This window comes from Dipodomys spectabilis, unplaced genomic scaffold, assembly GCF_019054845.1.
Source record: "Dipodomys spectabilis isolate Male_0828 unplaced genomic scaffold, ASM1905484v1 ptg000066l, whole genome shotgun sequence".
Lineage (NCBI taxonomy): Eukaryota > Metazoa > Chordata > Mammalia > Rodentia > Heteromyidae > Dipodomys > Dipodomys spectabilis.
In genome coordinates, this window is record NW_024870743.1 from 4,904,065 (window position 1) to 4,931,597 (window position 27,533).

General features: G+C 54.9%; 1 protein-coding gene across 2 annotated transcripts in view; it reads left to right on the forward strand.

The window, feature by feature from the left end:
* The first annotated feature begins 976 nt into the window (after positions 1–976).
* Hpcal1 (hippocalcin like 1) overlaps positions 977–27,533 on the forward strand; it is a 91,521-nt gene continuing 64,964 nt past the window's right edge. For both annotated transcript variants that reach the window (XM_042680766.1, XM_042680765.1), the window contains exon 1: positions 977–1,225. The gene's annotated coding sequence lies outside the window, so the exon portion shown is untranslated. The remainder of the gene's footprint in view (positions 1,226–27,533) is intronic.

The window sequence follows — 27,533 nt, forward strand, 5'->3', positions numbered from 1 at the left end:
GTGTGTGTGTGTGTGTGTGTGTTTCCTGGTTGTGGAGGAGGTCCCTAGAGACGCCAGAAAGACAGTTTTGTCTCAGCACTACAGGATCACCCAGCTCCACATTTACGGCTGTTTCTGTGGTTACCTGTCTTCTGGGATGTAGGGGTGGGCGGGCAGGGCAGGTATGGCTGGCAGGTTATGTTGGAAGTCTTTAGGAAGATAAATACGGGTCTGTCCCTCCCTGAGACCCAGGAGACCACCAGTCCCTGATAGAGATGCCAACCCAGCCTCAGCCAAGGGGCGTCAGGGAAGGAAAGACCCCATCGGCTGCCCTCCCTGCCGTTTTATTGGTGGGGAAACCAAAGCTGGGGGAGCCGATGGGTCTTGCCCAGTGAGTTGACAGAAGTAACCAGGAGCGGAGCCCGGCGGGGCGCTTCCCCCCCAGGCCTGCGGAGGTGGACCGGAGAGCAGGGAGGCAGAGGCCGGTCCCCGGGGCGACTCAGGCCTCTTCCCCTTCCCAGGCCACCCGGCCGCACTTCCTGCCCGGGCCTGGAGGGGTGGGGGCGCCGGGGCCCCGCCCGCCCCGCCCCGCCGGGCGCCGCCTCTCGGCTTCGCCCACACCCGCAGACCAGAGGCTAAAGGTTAGGGAGGCGGGGCCGGTGCTCACATCCGCCCTCGTCCCGAAATCCACGCGGGGTCGGAACCCGGACAAGACCTGGGGTGCAGCGAATGGCTGGGACGGTGATGAAGATGACGATGGTGATGATGAGCACCCGGGACACAGGTGGGCGTGGCCACCAAGGGGGCGTGTCCGGCAGCGGTCGGAGGGCGTGGCTATGGCTGGGGGCGTGGTCGAGGCGGGGGCGGGACCGCAGGAAACTTGGGCGCCCGCCCCCAGCCGCGGGCCCCGCCCATGTCCCCGCCTCCGGGCCCCGCCCTCGCGTCCCTTCCTTCCCGGGCTGGCGGGCGGCGGCGGCGGCGGCGGCGGCGGGCGGCGGCGGGCGGCGGCGGACCGACGGGCCAGCGGGCGCCCACACCTCGCTCCCTTGCAGGCCGTCCGCGTCCCTTTGTCTCTCCGGGCGGCGATGAGCGCAGCGCCAGCGCGGCGGCTGCGGGCGCACGGACGCCCGCGCTCCTAGCCTCCCCTCCGGCCTCGGCGCTCGTCCCGGGCAGCGCCCGTCGCAGCCTCCGCCGGCGCGGAACTTGGGCTCGGGAAGCCGGCGGATCGCGTCCTGCGCCGGAGCCGGTAGGAAGGGGGCGGGCGGCGGGGCGCCGTGGCCGCGGGCGGGATCCGCGTGTCTGCGAGTGTACGCGCGTGTCTGCGCGGTGGAGTTGCGGGTGGCCGCGGGCTGCGGTGTGCGTCTGGAACGGCGTGGCCCCGTGGGGGTGCGGGCGCGCACCTTCTGGACTGCGTGCGCGGAACGGTGTGTCGGGGCGCCGCGGCCCGCGGGCCCCGGGGCCGGCGGGTGTCGTGGGAGCCGCGCCGTGCGCAGCGCGGGGGTGGCGCGGTGGGCGTGGGCGGGCCGGACCGCGCGGCGCGCGAGCCCCCGGATCTCCGCGGGTCGGCGCAGTGCGGAGCCCTGAGGAGGACGGCTGGGACCCGACCGCACCGGCGTCTGCTTCTCGGGTACCGGGGTCCACCCCCCCGGGGGGAGGCGGGGGGCAGGAGGCAGGTCCGCGCGGCTCACGTGGGTCGTCTGCGGGCCGGCGGGTGGGGGTGGGGGCGCGATCGCGTCCTTACCCCCGGGACCCCGGGACGGAGGAGCCTAGATCCGCCCTGCCGCGACCCGCCCCGAGACCCGCCGCGGCCCCGCCACCTGCCTGGGTCGCGGTCGCCGGTGTTTCTAATGGGGACAGCGCCTCCCGGGGGGTGATGGAATGGGGGCGCACTAAACATAGCTCCTGGCGCGGCGCCGCGCGCACAGTAGGTGCTGCGTGCGGTGAGCAGTCCCGCGTTGCGTTCCTCGCCCGCAGAGCCGCGGCGTGGCCTCCCTTGCGGGGTTTTGCGCCTCTTCCGTGGCCTCAACTCAACCGCGCAGCTTGGAGACACGGGAAAGTTTCGGCTGCCGGGTTGACGTCGCCTGCCCGCCGCCCTCCGGGGCGCTCGGCCGGGGTGGGGTGCGGAGTGCGGGAGCGCGGCGTGCGGGGGGGGGGGGGCTGGGGCGCCTCACCTGGCCGGAAGGTAGCGACCGCGAGTGGGGGGGGCTTGTGTTCAACAAGTCCCCACCGCCCCCGTCCCCGGGGAGAGTGACAGGGCGCTCCCCGCCCGCCTGGTCACGTCGAAGCCCCCCGCTGGCCCTCAATCCGGCCGCGGGGATACAGCGTGCCCCCCCCCCCCCAGCCTGAGGCTTGGGTCCTACACCACAGGGGGCGCCCGCCCGGGCCGCACCTGCCCCGCGCCGCCGCTGCCCGGCCGCACCTGCCCCGCGCCGCCGCTGCCCGGCCACACCTGCCCCGCGCCGGCCCCGGCCCCGCGCCGCCGCAGCCCGCTCTTCCTCCCCAGCCGGGAAGCGCCGCCTTTCCGCCCAGGAACCGTGCACCTCGGGAGGCCCCGGGCTTTCCAGGCGGAGCCGTGGCGTGGCGTGGGCCGGCGGGGCACACCTGGTCGCCCGGGTGCGGGATGGGCTCCCCAAGGCCCGGGGGCTGCCGAATAATATGCCCGACCAGCCGGGGGCCCCAGCTGGCTCGGACGCCCCAGCCTGGGGTCGTCAGGTCCCTTGGTTTTCCCTCAGCTGGACCGAAAGCCCGAGGTCTTCGGCGTGGTGGCGGCCGCCCAGCCACCGAAGCCGCGACGCATCCGGATTCCGTGTCCGGGGCTCGCCTGGAACGCACCTCGTGCTCTGCTCCTGCTACTGGTGTGACGTCTGGAAAGAGGAAAGGGTTCTGATCTGAATCCTGTTCTCCCCCGTAGTCAGGTTCAATCATGATGATGATGGTGATGGTGATGATGATGATGATGATGATGATGATCATGATGATGGAGTTCTCGGTTGACAAAACGCAAAACTGTTTTGTTTTTCCTTTTTCTGAGTTAAAAAGCCCTTTGTCTCTCAAGCAAACCAGCTCTTGGCTCCAGATCTATTTCTGTTTCACTTTTGAAAGTGCCTGTAATTACTGAGCTCTTGAGGTTTTATTGGATAATGTGCCTAGGGAAGGCCCAGGGCTGCACCTCGGCCTTGCTCTGGGACCTCCTGGCCTTTCCTGCGCCCTTTGGGTCCCGCTTTTCTGCTCTGTCTTTCAGGGGGTTCGTGACTGTATGTATGTCGGAAGTTTGGGAGCCATAGCTTTAGGAATCATAACCGGGAGGTTACTGGATCTGAGGAGAAATCTGACATGTGAGCCACCCCCCCCCCCATAGATTTGCCCCAAAGCTACCAGTAACACATTTATTTCCATCCAGCCCTCCCTCTTCAAGAGAGAAAGATTCTAAGAGAAATAAAGAACTTGAGGCACACCAGCTGCCTGCCGCTTTGCCTGTCATCCTAGCTACTCAGAGCTGAGATCTGAAGAGGGAGGTTCAAAACCAGCCTGAGCAGGAAAGTCTGCGAGACTCTCGTCTCCAATGAACCGCTACAAAGCTGGAAGTGGAGCTGTGGTTCAAATGACAGACCATCTTCCTTGAGCAAAACCACCAAAGGATAGCACACAGGCCCTGAGTTCAAGCCCCAGTACCAGCACACACACGTACAAAAAGAACTCAGGCCAAATTGCTTCCAGTTCATCCCAGTGCCTCTTTCTAGGCACAAGGCTTTGCAGACGGAGGAAGCCACGCCATGGCAAAAGGAATGAGTTCACTTTGGTCCAGATCTCTTATGCAGCCCAGGGCCCCCGCCCTCCGGCTCTGTTCCTACCCGGACGTGCCATGGGTTTGTCTGCCAGGTAGTGTGGCTCACCTCCTAGCATCAGGACTGCAGCGTGGCCGAGGGCCGCTGTTCATCCAGTTCCACGCAGGGCAGTGCCCGCAACCATGCGAAGTACGCTGGGTAGTTCTCGCTCCATTATTCCCTGGCTTGCTGAGACTTGGTATGGCTATTCGTGGTGGAGTTCCATGCCACCCCACAATCCATTGATGATTCAAGAAACCCACAGGGAAATCTAGAGTGTGCTTGGTCAGAAGATTCAGCGTCTTGGCAGCTCCCTTTTTATCTAGATTGGCATCAGGTTTGTCTTAGGACTTTGCATTCCAGCATGTTCTGAACGCTGCTTGCTTGTTGTGGGAGAAGGCCTTTCGATTTATGAGTTGCTGGTCCAGGCTTGATAGGGGATTACGTATGTTTTGTTCATTTGTCAGAGCTGATATCATGGATTGGGGTGGGAGGGCTTCTGCAGAGTTTAGATGAACAGATCCTGTAGATTTGAATTGTGCTATATTTGGGGCTTCCCATTCTCCCACAGTCTTCCTCTGTGTGTGTGTGTGTGTGTGTGTGCGCGCGCGCGCGCGCGTGTGTGCTGGTTGTGGGTTTTGAACTCGGGGCTTAGATGCTGTCCCTGAGCTTTTCTGCTCAAGGTTAGTGCTCTACCACTTGAGACCCAGCTCCACTTCTGGATTTTTGGTGCTTTTATTTCCTGCCTGATCTGGCTTCAAACCATAATCCTCAGATCTCAGCTTCCTGAGTAGCAGGGATTACAGGTATGAGCCACTGGTACCTGACAGTTTTACTGTTTTTATGTCACAGGCAAGGTGGAGCATGTGTGAATCTCATGTGGCTCTTGAACTTGTATCTCTCTGGGTTGAATTTCTCTCTCTCTCTCTCTCTCTTCCCCCCTCTCCTTCCCTCCCCTCCCTCCCTCCCTCCCTCCCTCCTTTCCTTCCTTCCTTCCTTCCTTCTCTTTATTTATTTTTTTGCTGGTCCTGGTCCTTAAACTCAGGGCCTGGGCACTGTCCCTGAGCCTCTCTGTGCTCAAGGCTAGCGCTCTGCCACTTGAGCTACAGCACCACTTTGGGCTTTTTCTGTTTATGTGGTACTGAAGGATTGAACCCAGGGTGTCATGCATGCTAGGCAGGCACTCTACCACTAAGCCACATTCCTGGCCCTGGGTTGAATTACTAATAGAGGCGAGATGGAGGGACAGTTGCACATGGAAATTAGGGCTCTCCTAATGCCCTTTGCTGGGTGGTGGTGGTGGTGGTGGTGGTAGTGTTTCTATCAGTTCATTTTTCACACACACACACACACACACACACACACACACACACACACACACACACACTGTGCTGGGCTCTGTTGGTGCAGGTTGAAAGATAACTTCAGGTAATCAATACAGTTTGACAGGTGAAACATTTCTTAGGTGCTGATGAGTGAGGTGTAGTCTAGAGAATTTTTTTTTTTATCATCTGCAAAGCACAGTAAATCCTTTGGAGAGCCCTACCTTGGCCATGTCGTTTCAAGTAAAATTGAATTTCAGAGGCAAAGCTTCACATCTGTGTATTTATGAGGCATGACTAACTCAAAGACACCCTTCCCGGAGACAGTGGCTCTCCCCCGCCTGTCGGTGCAGGAAAGAGGACCTGGGGCTGTTTTCCTCAACCTCAGACTGGTACACCCCGTGCTCACCGATTCAGGGTCCCTGCGTTCATATATACATACATATTTACACATAAACATGTATGTGTGTGTGAATGTATGTATCTCTGTGCCAATATTGGGGCTTGTATTCATGCCTGGGCTTTTTTTTCCCCCCCTCAATGGTATCTCACTTGAGCCACGGCTTACTTCCAGCTCATTGTGGAGACAAGAGTCTCATGGGCTTTCCTGCCCATGCTGGCCTCAAACTTCAATCCTCAGATCTCAGCCTCTTGAGTGACAAGTGTTACAGATGTGTGCCACCCTCATGGGCTCTGTATTTCTTTTCAATGCTTGAGGCACAACTCAAATTGTTAGGAGGCCAGGATCTTGGGGGTGGAGTTGTGGGGGAGACTTAGTGAGCCCCCCCCCCCCACCTCATTAGCTATATAGTTTTCTCCCAGGAGAGCCCAGCCTTGGGTCTCTGACCTTTGGCTAAGAAGACTTAAGATTGCCTGGTTAAGGTTGCCACAATTCTAAAGAAAGGAAGAAGGCCCTGTGGCGTGGGGGGGAGGGAGATCCTTTTTTGCAGTCTTTCCTGGTTTTGCTTCCGTCTCTCTCCTTGGGGCCTTGCTGAGAGCTTCCTTCGCTACAGGTCTCCTTGTCTGTCAGCCTGTGTGCGCTTACTTACATGCTGCAGTGGCACGTGACCCATGCTTGTGTCACGCCTCCCCCCCCCAATCCTTGCCTTCCTCTGGGATGGTCTCCAGGATGCTCCCCTGTGGCGGAGATTGAGTCTCAGCTACTCGTTGGCTGGGAAAGCCAGACACCCCCAGCTCTTTCCTTTCCTCGTCCCACTTGTCTAGTGTACCCTGTGCTTTCTGTGGCCTTGGGCCCGTCACCCTAGCCCGAGCCTCCCCAGCCCAAGTCTCCCCAGCCCGAGCCTCCGCTTCCTAGGCAGCAGAGGGAGGAGCCTGCTGAGCCCTAGCCTGGAACATGGCTCCCGCTTCCTTCGCCACAGCACCTCTCGGTGGAAAACATGCTCTACCATCTTGCCCTCGGCCCCACGAGGTTTCCGACACCTGCCCAGTACCTGGTTCCAGGCCCGGTTCCGAGAAAGCCGAGCCTGGCCCTCCCGAAGCCGTGGCCGTGGAGGGGGACCTGTGATCCCCAGAGCTTGAGGGACTGGGACGGTGGCTCCTGCCTGGGCTCCGGGGGAGAGGAGGCAGGCAGTGGAGGGCGGAGGTGGGACTGGAGGGTTCCACGTCCTGTCTTCTCTTTCACGCACACTTCTTTCTCTGGAGCATTCCTGTACTTATAGGCATGTGCACACCTCAGTCCTGGGGCTTGAACTCAGGGCCTGGGTGCTGTCCGTGAGCTTTTTCACTCAAGCCTCATGCTCTACCACTTGAACACAGCCCCACTTCCAGCTTTTTGCTGGTTAATTGGAGATGAGAGCCTTACAGACTGCCCAGGCTGGTTTTGAACTGTGATCCTCAGGTTGTAGCATCCTGAGCAACTAGGATTCCAGGTGTGAGCCTTTGGAGCCTGGCCCTACTCAGTAACAATGTGTCAAGGTATATAATAACTCACATCAGTTCATGGTTTTCAGTAAAGCTACAGAGTTGCGCATCCATCACCGTCTTCCTGACCGTGGCTTTCAGGGGTGCTCTCTGCCCCAGGCAGCCGCGATCCCTTGGGCTGCCTTACCTCTTCTTCCTCCTCTCTCTCCTAGGTTTGTGTCAGGGACCGCTTCCCAGAAGCTGTCCTGGAGTCTTCTGGTTCAGATCCATCCTTATTCAGTGCTAGGGAAGGGAGCTGGGTGCCTGGCCATCTTCTTTTGAGATGGTGCGCTCTCTTCCTGCCTGCACAGCATTGGCGCTTGCTGTGTACCCAGGCCATATCAGCTGGACCAACTGGAGTTGCTTTTCTCACAGTACTTTTATTCTGAGTACGTAGCAGTGCTAGAAGTTGGAATACAGGACGTGCACAGCATTGCTATGTTCTTCGTCTTGTTCACAAAGAACATGTGAAACAAAGGGCATAAAACTGTTTTGTTTTGTTTTTTTGGTTGTGTTTGTTTGAACTCAGGACCTTGTACTTGCCAGGCAGGCGCTGTACTGCTCGAGACACGCCTCCAGCCTTTCTTGTATTGGCTGTTTTTGACATAGGGTCTCACTTTATGCCTGTGATCCATCTGTTTGTGTTTCTCCAAGTTGCTAGGGTGACTGGTGGGTGTCAGTGCACCCAGCCAGTGGCTGAGGTGGAATCTCATGACCTTTTTTTTGGCCTGGGTTGGTCTTTGAAGCACAGTCCCCCTCCCCCCACTTCCCAAGGAGCTAGGATTATAGGTTTGAGCCACCGTGCTTGGCTAAACTCATTTTTTAAAGTAGAAAACTGAGGAGACCCAGAGCAAAATAATAGCCCAACACTAGGATCAGCAGGAAGTGAGAAGAACCAAGAATGAAACCAGGCCACTTTCTCTTCCACCCCTATTTTGGTCATCACTACCTGTCCTCCGTGGCCTACCCTGGGCGGCTGTTAGGGTTCTCCTGCACAGGTCCTGTCATCTCTGCCAAGTCACGGAATGGCCTTTGGGGCAGGAGTGATCCAGGATGTGTCTTCATCTGCTCAGGGTTTGCCCCAGCGCTAGTCCACAAACGGCCAGCGGGCTGTGGCTCTGTGCCTGTGTGCTCAGCGAGGTCTCCTGGCAAACAGATGGGGGATGGGAGAGCCCTTGGTGGCATTTCAGATGCTTTCTGAATCTCTTTGCTCACATGCAGAAGAGTTCCAGGCCACCTAGACAATCAAAGTATATATGGCCAGGCTCTGGTGGTTGACACCTTAATCTTGGCTGCACAGAAGGCTAAGATCTGAGGATGGAGGTTCAAAGCCAGCCCACACAGGAAAGTCTGTGAGACTCTTATCTCCAACTAAGCAGCTGTGGATCAAGCGATAGAATGCTAGCTTCGCATGAAAAAGCTAAAAGGACAGTGTCCAGGTCCCGAGTTCAAGCCCCAGTACCACACGCACAAGCTACAGGAGGATATGTGCTGTGATCACCTGCCTGCGAGCTCCGACCACGTGTGCGGGGTGCTCGTCATCGTGCTCTCGCACTCGATCCTCCTGTTCGAGAGCCTGTGACAGGTGTCATGTGGCGGCCTGTGGAAGGGATCCAGCCAGGGCCTCGCGGCTGGGAGTGCAGGGAGCCATTTTGGGTCTCAGCCTCACACCTCCTAAGAAGCATCGCTCAGGGCTCCCCATGCGCCTCACCGTGTCCCTGTCACTGGGGGCCGCTCAGGGTGGTCTGCAGGTGACTCCTCAGCCCCATGGAGGCTGGAAGACCAGGGCTGAATGTGGATGCCAGGCGGCTGCAGGCCCGGCTGCGTTTTCCAGCAGCGCACGCGCACTGCAGTGTGGTTCCCCCCTGCCCAGCTCTTGGCCTGCTCGCTGTGCACAGCACAGACTCCAGCCCTGTCCCAGCTGCTCCCCGTCACCCCAGCTTTTCCATTTGCCGCCCTGAGGTCCACTTTTGGAGAGAAATGCGGACCTCTTGAAATCAATCACCTGCGTTTAGAATAATAAATCATTTCCCCGCGCCTGTGGCTTTCTGGAGGAACACTTCCTGGCTGGATGGATGAGGGGTCTCCAGAGCGCTGCCCGGCCTGGGGCCCAGGCAGGGTGGGGGGCCACGGAGCACAGGGCAACAGCCGCAGGGTGGATGTACTTCGTGAAAGCCCTTTAAAGGGGCCGAGCGCTGAGCTCCGTGGTGCGGCTGGCAGTGCGGCCGTGGCAGGGGCTGGCCCTCCGCAGGCGCGCTGTGGGCTGTGAACTGAGCTTCCTTGGGATGTCTTCTTCTCGGTTGGCGAAAGGTGAAGCAGGCTGGATGCCAGAGGGTTTGGTTCTTCATGCCACAGCTTTGACTTGCGTGGGGAGGGGGTGCCGTTCATTTCACGTAGAAGATGAGTAAGGATCACTGCTTTCCTTGGCACGTGTGCCTGGCGATACACAGCTGCAGCAGCTGTGCGCCGCCCCCGTCCCAGCAGGGTTGTGCATCTGGGAATTGTTCCCATCATTGTTAGGACTGGGGAGGGGACGTGGAGGACCCGTACGGAACTCCTGCCCCAGGGGCCCGTGTAACACGAGCGGCTCCCCGAGCCCCCAGCGCCTCCCCTGTAACTTGTCTTGGGCCAGTAGTCAGCTTCCCAGGACAACGTCATCACTGTTGGTGTGACCGTCATCATCATCATCATCATCATCATCCCTGTCATCACCGTCATCTTCATCTAGTCTCAGCATTGACTCTGCTTTGGCGGCTGTTACATCTCTTCCAGATGTTCTTTTGGCCTGCGCACTGTTTGGGGAGCTGTTAGTGAGGTTGGGACAGGTGACTGTAGACTTCGGAGCACCTGATGGATGGTGGAATTGGATTCTGGAAGTGGCTTAATGAGAATTACTGATCTGGCAGCCTTGGGGAAAAATGATCGCATTCTTCTGCAGCCCTGGAGCAGGCCAGGGTTCCCCACTCCCTTTGCTCCTCTAGGAGGGGCCTGGCGACTCCTGTCCACCATGCCTGCCCACCTCTCCCAGGGGCACTGGGCTTCTGCGGGTAAGCCTGAGGATTTCTCCAGGACAGCCCAGAGCCTGGGATGTGATGGATGCCCAGATGTGTGTGTGTGTGTGTGTGTGTGTGTGTGTGTGTGTTTACTGAACCACTCTCACTTTGTTAACTGTTAGGACACTGATGCATTTAATTTATTGTTTATTTATTTTTGCTGGTCATGGGGCCTGAACTCTGGGCCTGGGCGCTGTCCCTCAGCTCTTCAGCTCAAGGCGAGTGCTTTACCACTTGAGCCACAGCACCACTTCTGGCTTTGTCTGCTTATGTGGTGCTGAGGAACCGAACCCAGGGCCTCATGCATGCAAGGCAAGCACTCTCCCGCTGAGCCACCTCCCCAGCCCGCCTTGAATTATTTAGACACCTGCACAGCTTGGTGGCAGCACCCACCTGGCAGGTCTGAGTGTCCAGACTAGGGAGCAGGGCGCAGCACGGCCGATGCGTGCTTGTTCTGTGCATTGGTTAAAACTGTGGCACAATTTTCCACCGAGGCTTTATGGGTTGGAGGAGTGACCCCATCTCATTAACATCTCAAATCCTCTATTCTGTAATTCAGAAAAGAAAAAGTTTAATATGGTAACTTGCACTTAGGATCTATCCGACTTAAGAGTGCAGAGAATTTTACGTAGCTAAACTGACTACCAAAAAATGAGTGTCTTAGAAAATGTAGACACCTTGGCGACTGTGGTGTTAAGTGACATCTCGAGCTGGGTGCTGGTAGCTCATTTCCTGTAGTCTACTCAGGAGGCTGAGATCTGAGGGTTGTGGTTCAAACCCAGCTTGGGCATAAAGTCTGTGAGACTCTTATCTCCAGTGACCACCAAAAAGCCAGAATTAGAAGTAAGACTAGGGCTGGGAAGGTGACTCAGTGGTAGAGCGCTTGCCTTGCATGCATGAGGCCCTGGGTTCGATTCCTCAGCACCACATAAGCAAAAAGAAAAAAGCCGGAAGTGGCGCTGTGGCTCAAGTGGTAGAGCGCTAGCCTTGAGGTGAACAGCTGAGGGACAGCACCCAGGCCCAGAGTTCAGGCCCCACGACCGGACCAAAAAAACAAACAAAAAAAAAGAAGTAAGACTCGAGTGGTAGAGCAACAGTCTTGAGTGAAGAGCTAAGAATAGAAGACAGCACCTAGGCCTAGAGTTCAAGCCCTAGTACTAGCATTAGAAAGAAAGCAGAGAAAGCCGAGCGCCAGTGGCTCATGCCTGTAATCCTAGCTACTCAGGAGGCTGAGATCAGAGGATCGTGGTTCAAAGCCAGCCCACGCAGGAAAGGCTGTGAGACCCTTATCTCCAATGAACCAACAGAAAGCCGGAAGTGATGCTGTGGCTCAGTTGGTAGAGTGCTTGCCTTGAGCTGAAAAGCTCAGGGACAGCGCCCCGGCCCAGAGTTCAAGCCCCAGGACCAACAGAAAAAGAGAGAGAGAGAGAGAAAGAGAGAGAGAGAGAGAGAGAGAGAGAGAGAGAGAGAGGACATTTTGAGTCAGAAGGAATGGGTAGTACTGAGAGATGGATGTGTGGAATGGGGTTGGGGGGGCTGTGTGTATTTTAACTTCCTGTCCCCAGGAATCTGAGATGAAGAAGACAGGTGAACTCAGTCCTCAGACTCAGCACCTCCAGTCTTCTTTAGAATCGATTTCCTGTTCCCCAGGATGGTCTAGCAAGACCTGCCACCCCCGGGATGCTGGCTTCCTCTTTCTAATGATGCTGTGTGTTCTCAGGAGGTCGCACCTCTGATTATCCAGGAGACTGGCAGACTGCACGCCTTGTTTCCCATAATTACAAATTAGAGAGAAAGGCACCTAGGAAGTGTTGCACAGCACAGAGTCATTCGTATTATTTTCAGACAAAAGTATATTTAGTATGCAAACTACTGGCCAGATTTTGCCTCAAATTGGTCTGTCTAGTGAATTTCTAAAACTTGTTTTGCAGTAGTAGTAAGACAGTAGTAATTAGCAGAGGGGTTGAAAATCAGGAGCGGAAGCATTTCTCCTAAGTGTGGGGCTAGAAAGCAAGATAGAGAATTACGCAGTTTTATGTCACTGCTGTGTAGGGTGGGGAAAAGTCCCAGAAAACCAAGGGAAGTAAATACACTGAGCTGTTACAGTGGTTGAATGTGATGGGCTTGTGGGTGATGTTTCTTTCCTGTATGTATGTATGTATATATGTTTGAATGTATGTATGAATGAATGAATGTATGTGTGTTTGAATGTATGTATGTATATATGTTTGAATGTATGTATGTATATATGTTTGTATGTATGTTTGAATGTATGTATGTATCTTTTTATTTACTCATTCTTCCACTGGGTCTTGCATTCAGGGCTTGGGCTCGCTGTCTCTTAGGTTTTTTTTTTTTTTTTGTCAGTTGTGGGGATTGAATTTGAGGCCTGGGTGCTGTCCCTGAGATCAAGGAGAGTGCTCTACCTCTTGAGCCACAGCACCACTTCTGGTTTTCTGGGTTAATTGGAGATGGAGTCTCACAGACTTTCCTGCCCAGGCTGGCACTGAACCACAATCAGATCTCAGCCTTCTGAGTAGCTAGGATTACAGGCATGAGCCACCTGCACCCGGCTCTCAGAGTTCGTGCTCTACTACTTGAACCACAGCTCCATTTTTGGCCTTTTGGTGGTTAATTGGAGATTCGAGTCTCACAGGCATTTCTTGCCTGGGCTGGCTTGGATCCTCAGATCTCAGCCTTCTGAGTGACTGGGATTACAGGCATGAGCCCACTGGGCTCTTTCCTCTGTTGTTTTTGTATTTCCATAATTCCAAATTTCCTACTGGGCATGAATTATTTTTGTAATTTGAAAGAAAAAGTGGTTTTGGAAGGAAGTCCAACTGTCCACTCCTTTTTCCTCTCCTAGCCACTTATCTTTTTTTTTTTGTAATTAAAATAAAAGTGATGTACAGAGGGGTTGCAGTTCTGTACGTCATGTAGAGAGTACATTCCTTTTGGACAATGTCAGCCCTTTTGTCTCTCCCAGTTTTTCCTTCCCATGCCTACCCACAGTGCTTATCTTCTTAATTCGCTTGGCATATTTCCTCTTTGTCCGCAGACTGACTGGAACCCATCACTCTACACTTGTAACTCCTTGAGTTAATGGGCATTTACTCTAATATGTCATTAGAATATGTTCAACAAATCTAAATCCAATACTGAGCAAATGCACTAACCGCATATAAAATGTAATTGTCCCAGTCTTCCAAGAAATGGCCATTCCACTGTGGCAGAGGGAGGGTTTGCTCATGATTCACTACGTATTTTGTTGTTGTTATTGTTTGCTTGAATTTAAGTATCCCCTGCTCTCCTGACCCTGAAGTGGCTTTGTGGATCCTGCTATTTTCGTATGTTTTTGTTTTGTTTTGTTTTGTGCCTGCCCTGGGGCTTGAACTCAGGGCCTTGGTACCTGAGCATTTTACTCAAGGCTAGTGCTCTACCACTTGAGCTATAGCAATCCTTCCAGCTTGTGTGTGTGTGTGTGGGGGGGGGGGGGAGTAATTAGAGCTCAAAGTCTCACAGACTTGCCTAGTTGGGGCCTGCTGGGCTGCATGTATCCACTGACTGGGAGCAGGGCCATCTCTGCCCTTGTTAGGGCGCAGCCTGACTTCAGATGGCGTTGCTCCCAAGGCTTGTTATTTCCTCTTGTTTTTCAGAGGTTTAATTTGAGTCTAGGATATTGAGTCGGGAGTGGGAAGTTAGGAAAATGAGACAGCTATCAGAAACCGGCTAATAGGGAAGATTTATGGCGGTGTGAGGGAGAGAGAGGGGGCTGCGGCGGCTCCCCTCCCCCCAGGCAGGTAGCACCCCTGTAAAATGTGGGAAACCCATGTTGCTTTTTTCTACCAGCTCAGTGAGTCGCAAGAGATATGTAACAAACCACATCTTTACTAGTACAGTGAGTATTTATGATCTGAAGAGAAAATAAAAAACAACCCTGCAATTGTCAGCAGAATTCCATCACTGCTGGGACCTAACTTCAGGAAATTCACCATAAGGAAACTCAATTTCAAATAAAACCATTCTTGTTCAAAATGGTTCCCTCAAATGCTGCGTCCTCAGATCATTCTGGGATCCCACACCAAGGCAAGAAGCCTGCTCGCCTGTGGTTGGAGACAGGTATGTTGCCATGGAGACCAGGTGTGTCCCTGGTTTCCTGGGTATCCCAACCATCCTGGAGGAAGAACCAACCTCGCTTTAGGGGATATTTTTGAAAAGTGTTTGTGAATTAAGCTATTTTTCTAAACAAAGGTCAGACATTTTAGTTGACTTACATGGTGATTTTTGACACAATCTTGCCCTCAGTTCTGTTTTATTTATTATTCTATATAACCTTCCTTTTCCTGTCAGAAAAGGTAAATGCATCAAGACTGTCTGTCTAAAACAGCAATGAAATCTTTCTGTTTTCTGGTTACTCTCTCTTCTTTCTTGCCTTTTGTGTGTGTGTGTGTGTGTGTTCATTGTGGGGGCTTAACTCTGGGCCTGGGCGCTGTCTCTCAGCTCTTCAGCTCAAGGCTAACACCTTATCACTTGAGCCACAGAACCACTTCCGGCTTTTTTCTGCATATAAGGTGCTGAAGAATCAAACCCAGGGCCTCATGCATGCAAGGCAAGCACTCTACCACTGAGCCACCTTCCCAGCCCTTTTTGTTCCTTTTGTTCTCTCTCCTTCTCCCCCTCCCTCCCTCCCTCCCTCCCTCCCTCCCTCTTTCTGCCTGCCTGCCTGCCTTCCTTCCTTCCTTCCTTCCTTCCTTCCTTCCTTCCTTCCTGCCTTCCTGCCTTCCTGCCTTCCTTCCTCTCCCTCCCTCCCCCCTCTCTCCCTCTCTCCCTCTCTCCCTCTCTCCCTCCCTCCCTCCCTCCCTCCCTTCCTTCCTTCCTTCCCTCCTTCCTTCCCATGCTGGTCCTGGGGCTTGAGCTCAGGGCCTAACTGTTGTCCCTGAGCTTTTTTTTTATGCTCAAAGCTAGCACTCTACCATTTGAACCACAGTTAACTTATGTTTTTTCGTTTGGTTTTGATGGTTAATTAGAGATAAGAGCTTCACAAACCTTCCTGGTTTCAAACCACGATCCTCACATTGCAAGACTCCCAAGTAGCTAGGATTATAGGCGTGAGCCACCAGAGCCCAGCTTGAATGCTTTCTTTTTCTTTTTCTTTTCTGTCTTTCTTTTTTGTGCCAGTATAGGGATTTAAACTCAGGGACTCTACTTTCCTGGTTTGTTTGCCCTGGCTGCCTTTGAACTACAATCCTCTAGGTCTCAGCTTTATTAGTAGCTAGGATTAGAGGCAAGAGCCACTGGAGCCTAGCTATAAAATCTTTCAATAAAGCCAGAGATGCTTGCTTTAGCGGGAGTGATGAGTGTCCCCTTTGGAATTCAACAGATTAGTTCAGCAATGACATTCTGTATGCCAAGCCTTAATTTGGGACTGCTGGGGCTGTGCTCGTGAGTTTGTGATGTGGTCACGGGCCTTGGGTGAGCCAGCTGTTTTGGACAGGGACAAAATACCGGTGACAACCTAGGAGGAGAGTTTATTTATTTTGTTGGTTGTGGGGTTTGAACTCTGGGCTTGGGCGCTGTCCTTTAGCTCTTCAGCCCAAGGCTAGCGCTCTACCACTTGAGCCACAGCACCACTTCCAGTTTTCTGGTGGTTCATTGGAGATAAGAGTCTCATGGACTTTTCTGCCTCAGCTGGTTTCAAACCATGATCCTCAGATCCTCAGTCTCCTGAGTAGCTAGGGTTACAGACATGAGCCACCGGCACCCGGTGAGGAGAGGTTTGTTGTGGCCCACAGTTTTAGAAGTTTTAATCAAGGCCTGTCACTTTGGACCTGTGGCACACAGGACATCATGGCAGGAGCCCATACTAGAGGAGGACAGACAGGCAGGAAGGAACCAGGGTCCCAATATCTCTTTCAAGGCATGCTACTATGATGTCTCTTCCTCCCATCTCCTAAGGGCTTCAGCATCAACTAGTGCTGTGCCTAGCGGATGACAGGTCTGTAGTATTAGGGGCTTCTGAGACAGTTAAGATCCAAAACTATAGCTGGGTGCTGGTGACTCACGCCTATAATCCTCTCAGGAGGTTGAGATCTGAGGGTCACGGTTCAAAACCTGTATGGGTAGGAAGCCTGTGAGACTCCTATTTCTAATTAAGTGCCAAAACAGCTGGAAGTGGAGTTGTGGCCTAAGTGGTTTAACACTACAGCCTTGAGCACAAAAACTCGGAGATAACGCCCAGGTCCTGAGTTCAAGCCCCAAGACCAGCACAAAGAAAAGAAAAAAAAGATCTAAAACTGTAACAGTGACCGCTGCATGAAGTCGGGGAGGCCCTGGGCTGGTCGGCCCGCTTCCAGCCTGCCAGCCTTTTCGTGCGGTGTTGTGTGAAGTGGGGCGTGTGCCTGTGCCCTGGCGTAGTGTTATTCACGGGCATTTTCCCGCTGTGCAGCCATGCTTTATAGACTGTCACTGACAGTCGGCCCGTGGGTCTCCTCAGGTCCCCTCTGCCTCCACGGGGCGGGGGGGAGGGTTGGTGGCTGCAGAGCGCCCTGGGGTGCCCGGGTCGTGGAATGTTGGTGGCTTCCTTCCTCCTGTCCTCAGCTCGGCAGCTGGGACAGCATCCTGGACATCAAGGCAGCAAAGGCGGGGGGTGGGGGGGGCTGCTCTGCTCTGCTCTTCCTTCCTGAGGCCTTCTGGCCAGCCAGGGGCTGCTGATGCCCCGGCTTGGTCACTGGTGGCAATCGTGTCACCTGTCTGAGGACATTTGCTGAGCCGGGCCTGGGTGACGTGGAGGAAGTGTGGGCAGCAGTGACTTGGGGCGCCCTGTCTGCTAGCCCCGGAGGATGCTGCTGCCCTCAGCACACGGGCCCCAGGGCTTAGTGAAAGCCCCGTTTTCCATGAGTCCAGTTTGGGGGAGCAGGTGTGATTTTTGAGGCTGTTCTCATAGCTAGTGGGCAGTGCTCCTTTTTTTTTTTTGGTTGTGGGGCTTGAACTCAGTGCCCAGGTGCTGTCCCTGAGCGCTTTTGCTTAAGACTAGTGTGCCATTTTCGGTTTTCTGGTGCTTAATTGGAGATAAGAGTCTCATCCCTGGGACTTGCTTTCCCGGGCTGGCTTTGAACTGGGATCCTCAGATCTCAGCCTCTCTCAGCCTCCTGAGTGGCTATGATTACAGGCATGAGGTCTCAGACACAGGGAAAGGCAGGCGTAAAGCTCCTTCTATGACTACAAAACCCCAGTCATGGCCTCCTGGCCAGGGAAGCCCAGAGTTTTGGCCTTGCTATGTTAGTTCAAGGCCAATTAAAAGTGCTTCTCTTTGAGAAGGAAGCACAAAGCCCAAGATAGAGACTTTGGGTGGCTCTCTCTTCTTCCTGCCTGGAAGGCTCATAGAATTTCCAGAAATGGAACAGCCCTTGTAACCCTGGGACTGATTGAGCTGTGCGTGCTTAGGAAGGTGAAGCAGAAAAAGACGACTCCATGGCTCCCCCCTCCCCCGTCCTTTTCCTGGTGATCCCACCCAAAAGTCATGAAGAAGAACCGTCCAGGTGGGTGCTCCGTGCCTGTTTCCTCCCAGCCCAGCAAGCTGCTCGTGAGGGGCTCCCCTCCCCCCAGAGTTAGTGTCTCCCCTGGACTGACTTGGATGCATTGATGTGTTCTCTGGTGGTATAGAAATAAACCCCAAACTCTGAGCACGGTTGTAAAGAGGACTGGGTGTCCTCCGTGTGATTGGATGGCTCTTGTATGTCATCCCTCCCCACCTTTTTCCCCCCTCCCTTTTGGCAGTTTGTCAGATTTTGATTGGTTTGTTTGAAAGAAGTAAGGCCCTCCCCTGGGTGGTGGCCTCCGGTTGGCGCCGCCATGCTGGCCTGAACCAGTTGGCTGATGTTTTCCTTCAACATCTTGGGCCCTGCTGGCAGTTGCCTACCACGTACGCACTACTGTAGGCCTCTGCCCAGCACATTTCCTTCTGCTATTCCTTCTCTGTTGCCGGTCTCATCCACCTGTACCTGGACAGCACCCCCTGTCCCTCAGGAACAAGCAGGTCCCCATGCCGGGGACCCTGTGGGGTGGAGGGAGGGAGGGTGGCATTTCCTAAGGGAAGTGTCTTCCTAGGAGACAGAGTCCCTGGAGAGCAGCAACCAAACCTGTTTGTGTTCCACTTTGGGTCGGGTCTCAGGGGGCCGGTGCCTGGCCCTTGGCGTGGAGGTGGCTGCGGTGGTGGGTGGCAGGGGCGATGCCGTGCCCATGCCAGGTGAGGCCCCCGCCTCCTGTGCCTGGTCCTGGAGCTGACCGGGAGTTCCCTGGCCGGAAGTGCCTGCTCCAGCCACCCGCCCCCTCGGGAGAGAGGAGAGCCGCACAGCGACCTGACCTCCCACCAGGATCTGTGCACATTAACTCCAAACACCCCCCCACTCCTCGTTCCACACGTGTCCGTGGTGTGTCCACTGCACCCCTTAGGGACGCACAGGAGGGACAGGGAGCCCTGGCCTCCTGGGACGTCCACTGTGGTTCAGTCACAGAGACGCCTTGAACATTCCCATCCTGAATCCAGGTTCTGAGACCCCAGACCCAAAGTCCAGGTACCCACCTTAGGGCCGGGCCCCGCCCCCATGTGCCAACTGAAGAAACACGGGGAGGGGGAGGGCTTTGTTCCAGGGGTTTTGTTGCTCAGCACATCAGCAGCCGGCCTGGGGTGCCGCAGTAGCCTGGGGTTCAGCAGGGAGACTTGGGGGCTGGGGTGAGGAAGGCCTGCAGAGTGACCTGGAGCTCAGGCCTTGTCCCAGGAGGCGCTCTGGAGAGCCGCGGTCACTTCAGTGCTGGGACAGAGCAGGAACATGATGCTCTCCCGAGAGTGTGCCTGTTTGCCTTTAGATGACAAGAAGGGGGCTGGGAAGGTGGCTCAGTGGTAGAGCGCTTGCCTTTCATGCATGAGGCCCTAGGTTCGATTCCTCAGTACCACATAAGCAGGAAAAAAAAGCCGGAAGTGGCGCTGTGGCTCAAGTGGTAGAGTGCTAGCCTTGAGCTGAAGAGCTGAGGGACAGCGCCCAGGCCCAGAGTTCAGGCCCCACGACTGGACCCTCCCCCGCCCCCCCAAAAAAACAAACAAGAAGGAGCCACTGCTTGTTGGGGGGCAGCGAGCCTTCCACCAGATGCTCATGGAATCTCCTCTTTCCTCCTGCACACGGGGGAGTGCAAAGGACTGCGGCAGAGAATGGGGGAGAGGGCACAGTTGCAAAGGTGGCGGGGGCACTTGGGGTCATTCCCAGGATTGTGAGGAAGCATCTCTCCAGTTGCCTCGTGTGTGTGTGTGTGTGTGTGTGTGTGTGTGTGTGTGTGTGTGTGTGTGTGTGTGTGTGTGTGTGTGTGTGTGTGTAGGGGGTGGTAATAGAGTCAGGTGTATTTTAACTAAGAGTGAGTTTTTGCAGTGCTGGCCGCATCTTGCTGGCATCAGGGTCTGTGTGTGGAGCACTGGGGAACCTGTGAAGGGTGAAACCCAGACCTCAGGTTCTGTACAAGTCCATTAAAACAAATTAAATGCAAATACTGATTCATTGTCATGTTAATTTTGAGCCCTGGATCCATCTGAGGTTGTGTTAATGCCAAAGTTGGGAAGATCGCTGTTACCATGGCAGCAGGGCGACATGGAGAGGGGTCCGTGCGCAGGGTCCTCCCTGGCCAGCTGGGCAGGTGCATCTGGGCTGTCAGGGTGGGGTGGGGGGAAGGGCACCCGGCAAAGTCTAGACCAGGCTCATCCAGCACCACAGTAACCTTCTACTCCATTTATTTGCTTTAGTCCAGCTCTCCTGTGCAGCTAGAGTGTAATGTGGCTATTCGGTGTCCCCAAATTCACTGAATTGTTTTGTGTGCTCGCATGGGTGCGTGCGTGCGTGCGTGCGTGCGTGCGTGCGTGTGTGTGTGTATTGGTCCTAAGGCTTGAATTCAAGGCCTAGGGGCTGTCCCTGACCTTTGCTTAAGGCTACTGTGGTAGCACTTGAGCCATAGCTTCACTTGTGTGTTTGTTTGGTGGTGCTGTTAGTGGTTAACTGCAGATTTCGAGTCTTACAAACTCGCCGGCCCCCCCCCCCCCCCCAGTCTCAATTCTCAGCGTCCTAGTAGCTAGGATTACAGGTGTGAGCTGCAAGTGCCCGGCTAATTTGGACTTCTTGGTGTGTCCTGTTTTCAGCTCACACGGGAGAAATTTGAATTCGAAAGGTGAGATACAGAAAGCACTCGGCCTACCCTGCCTGTCCAGCTGTACTTTGGTGACAGTTGGCAGGTCAGCCGCACCTGTCTGGGGCGGATGGTTCTCTTGGGTCGTTGGGTTTGAACTCCAAGGGACTCCTCCTTTCCTGTCATTTTTATAGACAGAATATTGAGGCTTGGGTGGCGACTTGTCTCCAGACTCTGGGCTCCGGGTGGCAGTGTCAGGGTTGAGGTGGGCTGGCAGATTTGGGGATGGTTGCTGTTCTCTGTGCCTCATCTCCCCCTGCTCAGGTGAGCCTACCCAGTACTCTGCCCTCTCTGCTGACTGAGTGCCTTGCCACGTCTTTGGGAGTCTCTGCCTAATGCCTCCCTGACACCTCAAGACTTCAAGACAGCCAGGAGCGCCGCAGCTGCCGCCCCCTTTAAACATCTGCTTCTGCTCCCGGCTTCCCGCACCTTGCCCTAGTCTCCCTGCTCCGGCTCCCTTGGGATCCACGCCAGCAGCCCACGGTCCACTGCCTTCCCGTGAATGTGGCGCGGCCTCTCCCCACCCCCATGGAAGCAGTTAATGGGAAAGGAAGAAGTTGAAGCTTTTTCAACTGTGAGGAATGATCCACAGGTCAGCCTGTGGACGTATCTGGCAGTGTGGACCTGGCCGTACAGAGGCCGTGGCACTAAAGGATGGCCTGCCCTTTGTCCTCTCGTGCGGTGGCTAGACGCCATCGCAGAGCCCTGGCGGCCTCACCGCGCTCAGTGAGAATACCTGCACAGAGCAAGCCAGCACGGCTGCCCGCGGCAGGGAAGACAGCTTTGTTTCTGGGCTTGCTTGTGTGTGAAAAATCAATACACCATATTTCTTTTCTAAATAAGGGTCCCCTGCCCATAGGGGCCACTGCAGGGCTTGTGGGGTGCACTGCACCCATCCCAGAAATGCAGGGGGGCATGGGTGTTGAGAGAGGCTGGCACCCATTAGAGAGAATCCTGCTGTGGGCACCGTTTTCAAAACCTTGACCTGGCTGCAATCCTGGCCATTCAGGAGGCTGAGATCTGAGGATTGTGATTGAAGCCAGCCTGGACATGAAAGTCTGTGAGATGGTAATTTCTAATTAACCCGCCCCCTGAAAAAGCCAGGAAGTGGGGCTGTGGCTGAAGGGGTAAAGCGCCAACCTTGAGCAGAAAAAGCTATCAGACAATGCCAGACCTTCAGTTCAAACGCTCTCTCTCTCTCCAAACCAAACCAAACCAAAACCTTGACATGGGCTTCCTTGGAGTTTGGGTGTGAGTCAGGTGGTGTTGGCTGGGGATCCCCCCGGGCCGGTGCTGCCCTCTGTGAGGGTAGGAAGGACACTGGCCCCCCAGATTGGGTAAGATCAGAGAGGCCTGCCAAGCCCTGGGTGAGAGGGAGGATTTCACGCAGCCTCCCGGGGCTTTTCCTCCTTCCACAGCATTCATCAGTAAATGATATGTGTGTGATTTCTCCCTTTGGGCGGGATTTGGGCAGTGTCCTCCTCCATTAGGCTTGGCCCGTGCTCCTCAGCAGATGCTCGAGGCCCCTGGCTGGGCAGCTGGCCATTGCAGCCTCGTCCCCCCCTCCCCCCCCACCTCCCCCCCCCCCCCCACTGGGCTGGACCGCCGCCATCCCCAAATGTGCTGCCCTTCCCTCCCTGCCGGCTGCCCCATGTGTCGCCTTCTCTGAAGACCAGCTCCAGGCCTGCAAGCTGGAGGGAGGAAGGCAGAGGGGGTGCTTGTGTCTGGGTGGCCAGGCACATGGGGTGGGTGGTTGGGGGGAGCTCCTACATCATGGAGGACGAGCACCTAGAGCCTCTTTGCTACAACACCCCCCGCCGCTGGGTCTCCTCCTCCCTGAGGCCCCACGCTCCTTCCCTCCTTCTCGTGCAGCTGGCCGTGGAGGGCTCTGCTACCATCCCCAGCACTCCTGTGGTCCGCAGCCTTGGCTGAAGTTGGAGGAATTCTTTGCTTTGTTCCTGCTTGTGTTAGAACTGCAAGGGGAGCGGTGCTGTTCAGAATGTGTGAGGGCCGCCTGCAGGGGGGAGTCCTGCAGGGGGGAGGAGAGTCCTGCGGAGCCAGGAGCAGGCAGAGGTGAGCCCTGCGGCTTGCATCCAGCACGCCACTTCCATTCCCAATATGTAAGGCGTGTTGGCCTGAGGAACCTGGTAGGAGGGTTATGTGAACTTTTTCTGTGTGTGTGTGTGTGTGTGTGTGTGTGTGTGTAAGAGAGAGACAGAGACAGAGAGACAGACAGAGACAGAGACTAGTATGAGCTTGAACTCAGGGCCTGGGTGCTGTCCCTTAGCTTTTTCACCTAAGACTGGTTCTACCACTTGAGCCAAGGCTCCATTTCTAGCTTTTTGGTGGTTAATTGGAGGTAAGGATTTCATGGATTTTCCTGCCCAGCTACGCTTTACCGTGATCCTCAGCTCTCAGCCTCCTAGGTAGCTAGGATTACAGGTGTGCCCACTCTATTTGATTTTTAAGACTAGGACAGGAGCCGTTCAACCAAAGCCACCATGGGTGTTGGGCTTGTTGGGCTCAGAGCCTTGGCGTAAAGTATGGAGTTCTATGGAGCCAAGCTGTTGGGCTCTTAACCCTCTGGGAAACGTTCTCTGCAGATGGTGGTAGCGGTAATGACTTACTATATATGTCTTCCCCAAGTGGGTGATTTATGACTAACACCAGACCCATAATTTTTCATTTCCAGAAGCTTCATTTACAATGGCCTATTAGATTTAGTAAGTGTGATGGGCCTACGTGGAGGTCATTTGTCCTCGCGCTGAGCGTGGGGCTCTGGAGCGTGACAGCTGTGGGAAGAGCCCTCCCCACGTGCCCCCCCCCCCAGCCTCCCAGGAACACGCCACAGAAGATGGCTAGGAGATGGCTAGGACCCCGTTTCACAGAGGACCTTGAGGCCCCAGAGGTTAAAAGACTGGCCCAAGGGTTGAGTCCCCGGGTAACAGAATTTGGGTGTATCCGAACTTGAAACAGTACCTCTGAGAGAGCTGCTGTCGCCAATGATTAATGACCAGTTTGGCTCTCCCTCCTCCCTCCTTTTGTGCTGGGGCTTGAACTCAGAGCCTAGGCGCTGTCCTTGAGTTTCTTTGCTTAAAGCTAGCACTCTACTACTTGAGCTACAGCTCTACTTTGGGCTTTTTCTGAATAGTTCATTGGAAGTAAGAGTCTCATGGACTTTTCACCTAGGCTGGCATTGAACTGCGATCCTCAGATCTTAGCCTGGATTACAAACATGAGCCACTGGCGCCCACTCCTCTCTCTCGGTGTCTCTCTCTCTCACACTGAGCTCTGATGCTCAGGCCCTGGGTCTTGGACTGGAATCCACACCACTGGCTCTCCTGTTCCTAACTTACACATAATAGTAACTTCCCAGCCTCTGTAATGAGTTGCGCTCATTGCTTATTGTAAATCTCTTTTTTCCCTTTTTTGTACCAACACTGTGACTCATGCATGTAATTCTAGCTACTCAGGAGGCGGAGATCTGAGGGTCACAGGTCAATGAAGCCAGCCCAGTCAGAAGAGTCCTTGAGACTCTTTATCTCCAATTAACCAGCAAAAAGCTGGAAGTGAAGTTGTAGTAGAGTGCCAGCCTAGAGCAAAAAAGCCACGGGTCGGTGTCTAGGTGCTGCAATCAAGTACCAATACCTGCACATGCGCGCATACACACACACACACACACACACGCACACACACACACACGCACACACACACACACATACACACACACTCTCCAGCCTGTCTCAGCTGTAGTCAGCCTAATGGAAGTATGACAAATGGATGTATTCCAAGATGTGCAACCTTGCTAACATTGTAGGTGGAGAAAGGGGCTACAAGTCAAGGAATGTGGGCAGCCTGTTGGAGTTGGGAAAGGCTTGGAGCATCCAGCATGAATGTGGCCCCCGCAGATCCCTCCTTCCCAGGAGACAAGTCCGTTTGACAGGCCTGATCAAAAGTAAAATCATGGTGTGTGGCACACGAAGCTGACAGTGGTTTGTTCCAGGAGTGATAGAAAACACCAGACTCTTTGTCATAGCCTTGGATTTCCTCCCTGCTTTCTTAGGCCCGGGTTCCCAGCGGCAGGGGGTGACAGTGCCGGCCTCAGATCTGCCACTGAGTCCCCTGGCGGGCGTAGGGCAGAGGGTGTGGCCTACCCTCGCAGGTCAGGAATTCGTGTTCTCATTATACCTGCACAGATGGTCGGTAGTCCACAAAATGCTTCCTGCCATTTAAATCTTGGTCCTTTTGATGTTTTTCTTTTTCCCTCTTAACGTAGAGACTCACATGACACGTGTGGCAAGCTGCAGGCTCGCCTTTCTCAGCCTGGCTCTGGTGATCTCCGAGTGGGTTGTGCGCGGGTGTCCCTGGGCAGTGGGCCTGTGGGTTTTGCTTAGAAGATCCTAGCCAAGGTTCTTTCACACACGAGGAGGGCAGATGGCTCATTGTGGACTTTCTTCAATTGGCTTTTGTTTTGTGTTTTGGTTGGTCCTGGGGCTTGAACTCAGGGCCTGGGTGCTGTCCCTGAGTTCTTTTGCCCAAGGCCTAGCTATCGCTTTAGCACTTTGAACCACAGCGCCACTTCTGGTTTTTGAGTGGTTTACTGGAGATAAGAGCCTTATAGACTTTCCTGCCTGGGCTGCCTGCAAACCACGATCCTCAGATTTCTGCCTCCTGAGTAGCTAGCATCACAGTTGTGAGCCACCAGGCAATCAGGCAGGGTTTTAATAATTAACTGGATGTGTATTTCTGCGAGGTGCCTTAAAGATAGTGGTTAAAAAACTGGCTTTAGCCAGCCATCAGAGGCTCCAGCTTAATAATCCTCACTACTCAGGAGGCTGAGATAGGAGGATCACGATTCTTCCCTGAAAAGCACTCGAGGTTCTTATTTCCAATTTTAAAAAGCCTGTGAGAAGGAAGTGACACTGTGGCTCAAGTGGTAGAGCGCTTGCCTTGCGCTGAAGAGCGCAGGGACAGCGCCTAAGCCCAGAGTTCAAGCCCCACAACCGACCATAAAAAAAAAAAAGCAAAAAACAAAAGCCTGTGAGAAAAACTGTCTTTTCTATCAAAGTGTGTTGCTCAAAAGTTCCTGCTTTGGCCTGGTGGCTTGGCTCTTGTTAAGGAGAAGAGGAACTGCTTTGGCGTAAGGAAGGGTTTTTGAAATGTAAGGTTTTGTCTTAAACTGGTTTCTTTGCAAGACGGAATTGCAGCACATCCCAGACCGTTCCAAGAAATAGCAGAGGGTGAGGGTGTATGTTGAGGTGACTTGTGAACTCTTTTACCCTGTTCAAACTAGCCAATTATGAGCAGACTGTGAACCTGAGCTCCACCAATCAGAGCAGAGGGGCGGGGCCTGCTGTGTTAGGGATAAATAGGGGAGCTGCCTGCCTGCTTTATGTAATTGCTTGCCAGGTTTTTGGCTGATGGTGCAGCTTTCCGCAGAAGTAAATTTTGCCTTGCTGAGATGATTCTTAATTGTTGTGTCTATCATTGTGATTCCGATGGTTCTTGAAGAGCATATTTATAACAAATTGGAAGTAGAGGTGTCACTCAAGTGGGAGAATTCCAGCTTTGAGTTTTAAAAAAAGCCAAATGAGGCCATGATGCCCTAAGTTCAAGACTCAGTACGCCCCCCTCTGCCCACCCAGAAAGAAGGAGGCTGGCTTTAGAGCACAGGAGGACTGGGGGTCTGGGCTCAGGCTGTCCCTCAGAGCCGCCCCTGAGCGCCTTGCAGTTAGCCTGCCCCGGGGACCCTGGTCCTGCGTACTGGCGCCTTAAACAGCAGACGTGATTTCCCCCCAGTCCTGGAGGCTGGAAGTCCAGGTCACGGTGCTGGCGGGCCTGCGTCCGCGGGCAGGCCCCACCTCCTCTCATAGCTGCTGAGTGCCCTGGTCTCTTCCCCGCTGGGTTAGGATCCACTGGTGACCGGGTTTTACCATCGCCGCCTCTTCAGTGAACCCGTGTCCTAGTGCAGGGGCATTCTGTAGTCAAAGGCCTTTAATGCGTGGATTTGGGGGTTCACCCCCATTCAGCCCATTTCCCTTGGCAGGGAATGTGCACCCTGTAAGAGGGTCCGTGGAGAATGATGCACTTGCCCTGAAGAACTCATTTCTCTAGAGCTGCTTTTCTAGGCCCGTCTCGTGCTCTGGATGCCCATCCGTCACTTGTTTGTCCCGGTGGGGACTCCTGCCTGTTTCCGTGCGAATGCAGGTTCCTGGGCCTCGCCAGGCTCGCTGGGTGGCCTGGCAGTTTGCCCTTTCCATGTGTCTTCCAGGCCCACTGACTGGTTTAGGAAGCGCCATCTGCCCCTCTTCCCTGCCTCTTGCTGCCTTGGCGCCTCCCGCCCAGCTCGCTGGCCAAGGCCGCCTCCCCCCTGCTTGCCTCTCAAGCTGTAGCGCTGGTGCTGGGCGCGGCTGCGCCATCCTGGGAGGTCCTGGAGCTGGGTCCCTGCGTGACCAAGAAGGAAGTCACCGGTGGAGGGGGGCCTCGCCTGGGACAGAAGGACCGACATTGTCCCTGGCACCAGCCCGCCTCAGTTTCTCCATGGCCGAGGGTTGGGAGGAGCTTTCCCTCTGTGCCCGGCACTGGCCAAGCCTTGGACTGGGGCTGTGCCTCTCTTCAGCCTCGTGGGAAGGCCCACAGTGACACCTGGGCTGCCCTCCTGAGCCGGGGTGGCAGGATACCTGAGGGAGGTGCCCGGTGTCTCCAGCCCTGGTGACAGACACAACGCAGAGAAAGCCCAGCCAGCCACTGAGCTGTCACGCCAGCTAAAAAAGTGCGCGTCTAGAAAAGGCCCAAAGGCAGCTGGGAAATTGGTGTCCCTCTCCCACCGCCCCCGGCCTGTGGAGACCAGCCCTGGCCATGGTGGCTTTACCTTGTCACTCGCTTGTCATCCACAGGAATGTGTCCTGGCCTCCCAGGACAGGTGCAGGACCCCTGTCCTGCGGACTGTCAGGGACTCAACATGGCATCTGCTTCTCTCCCCTCCCTGCCTGTTCTGTGGAAGATGGCAGACGGTTCTGAGAGAGGAGGTGACTCTGGGTTAGGGGCAGAGCAGGGACGGCAGCCCTTCCCATCAGAAGTTGACCTCCTAGATCCGTTTTCCATTTTCCCCATCTCCTAAGACACTATTTTCTTCCATGTAAACATTACCAGGTAGAATCCTGCCCCACCCCCTTCCTTTCCTTCCTTCTCTTTCTCACTTTCTCTTTCTT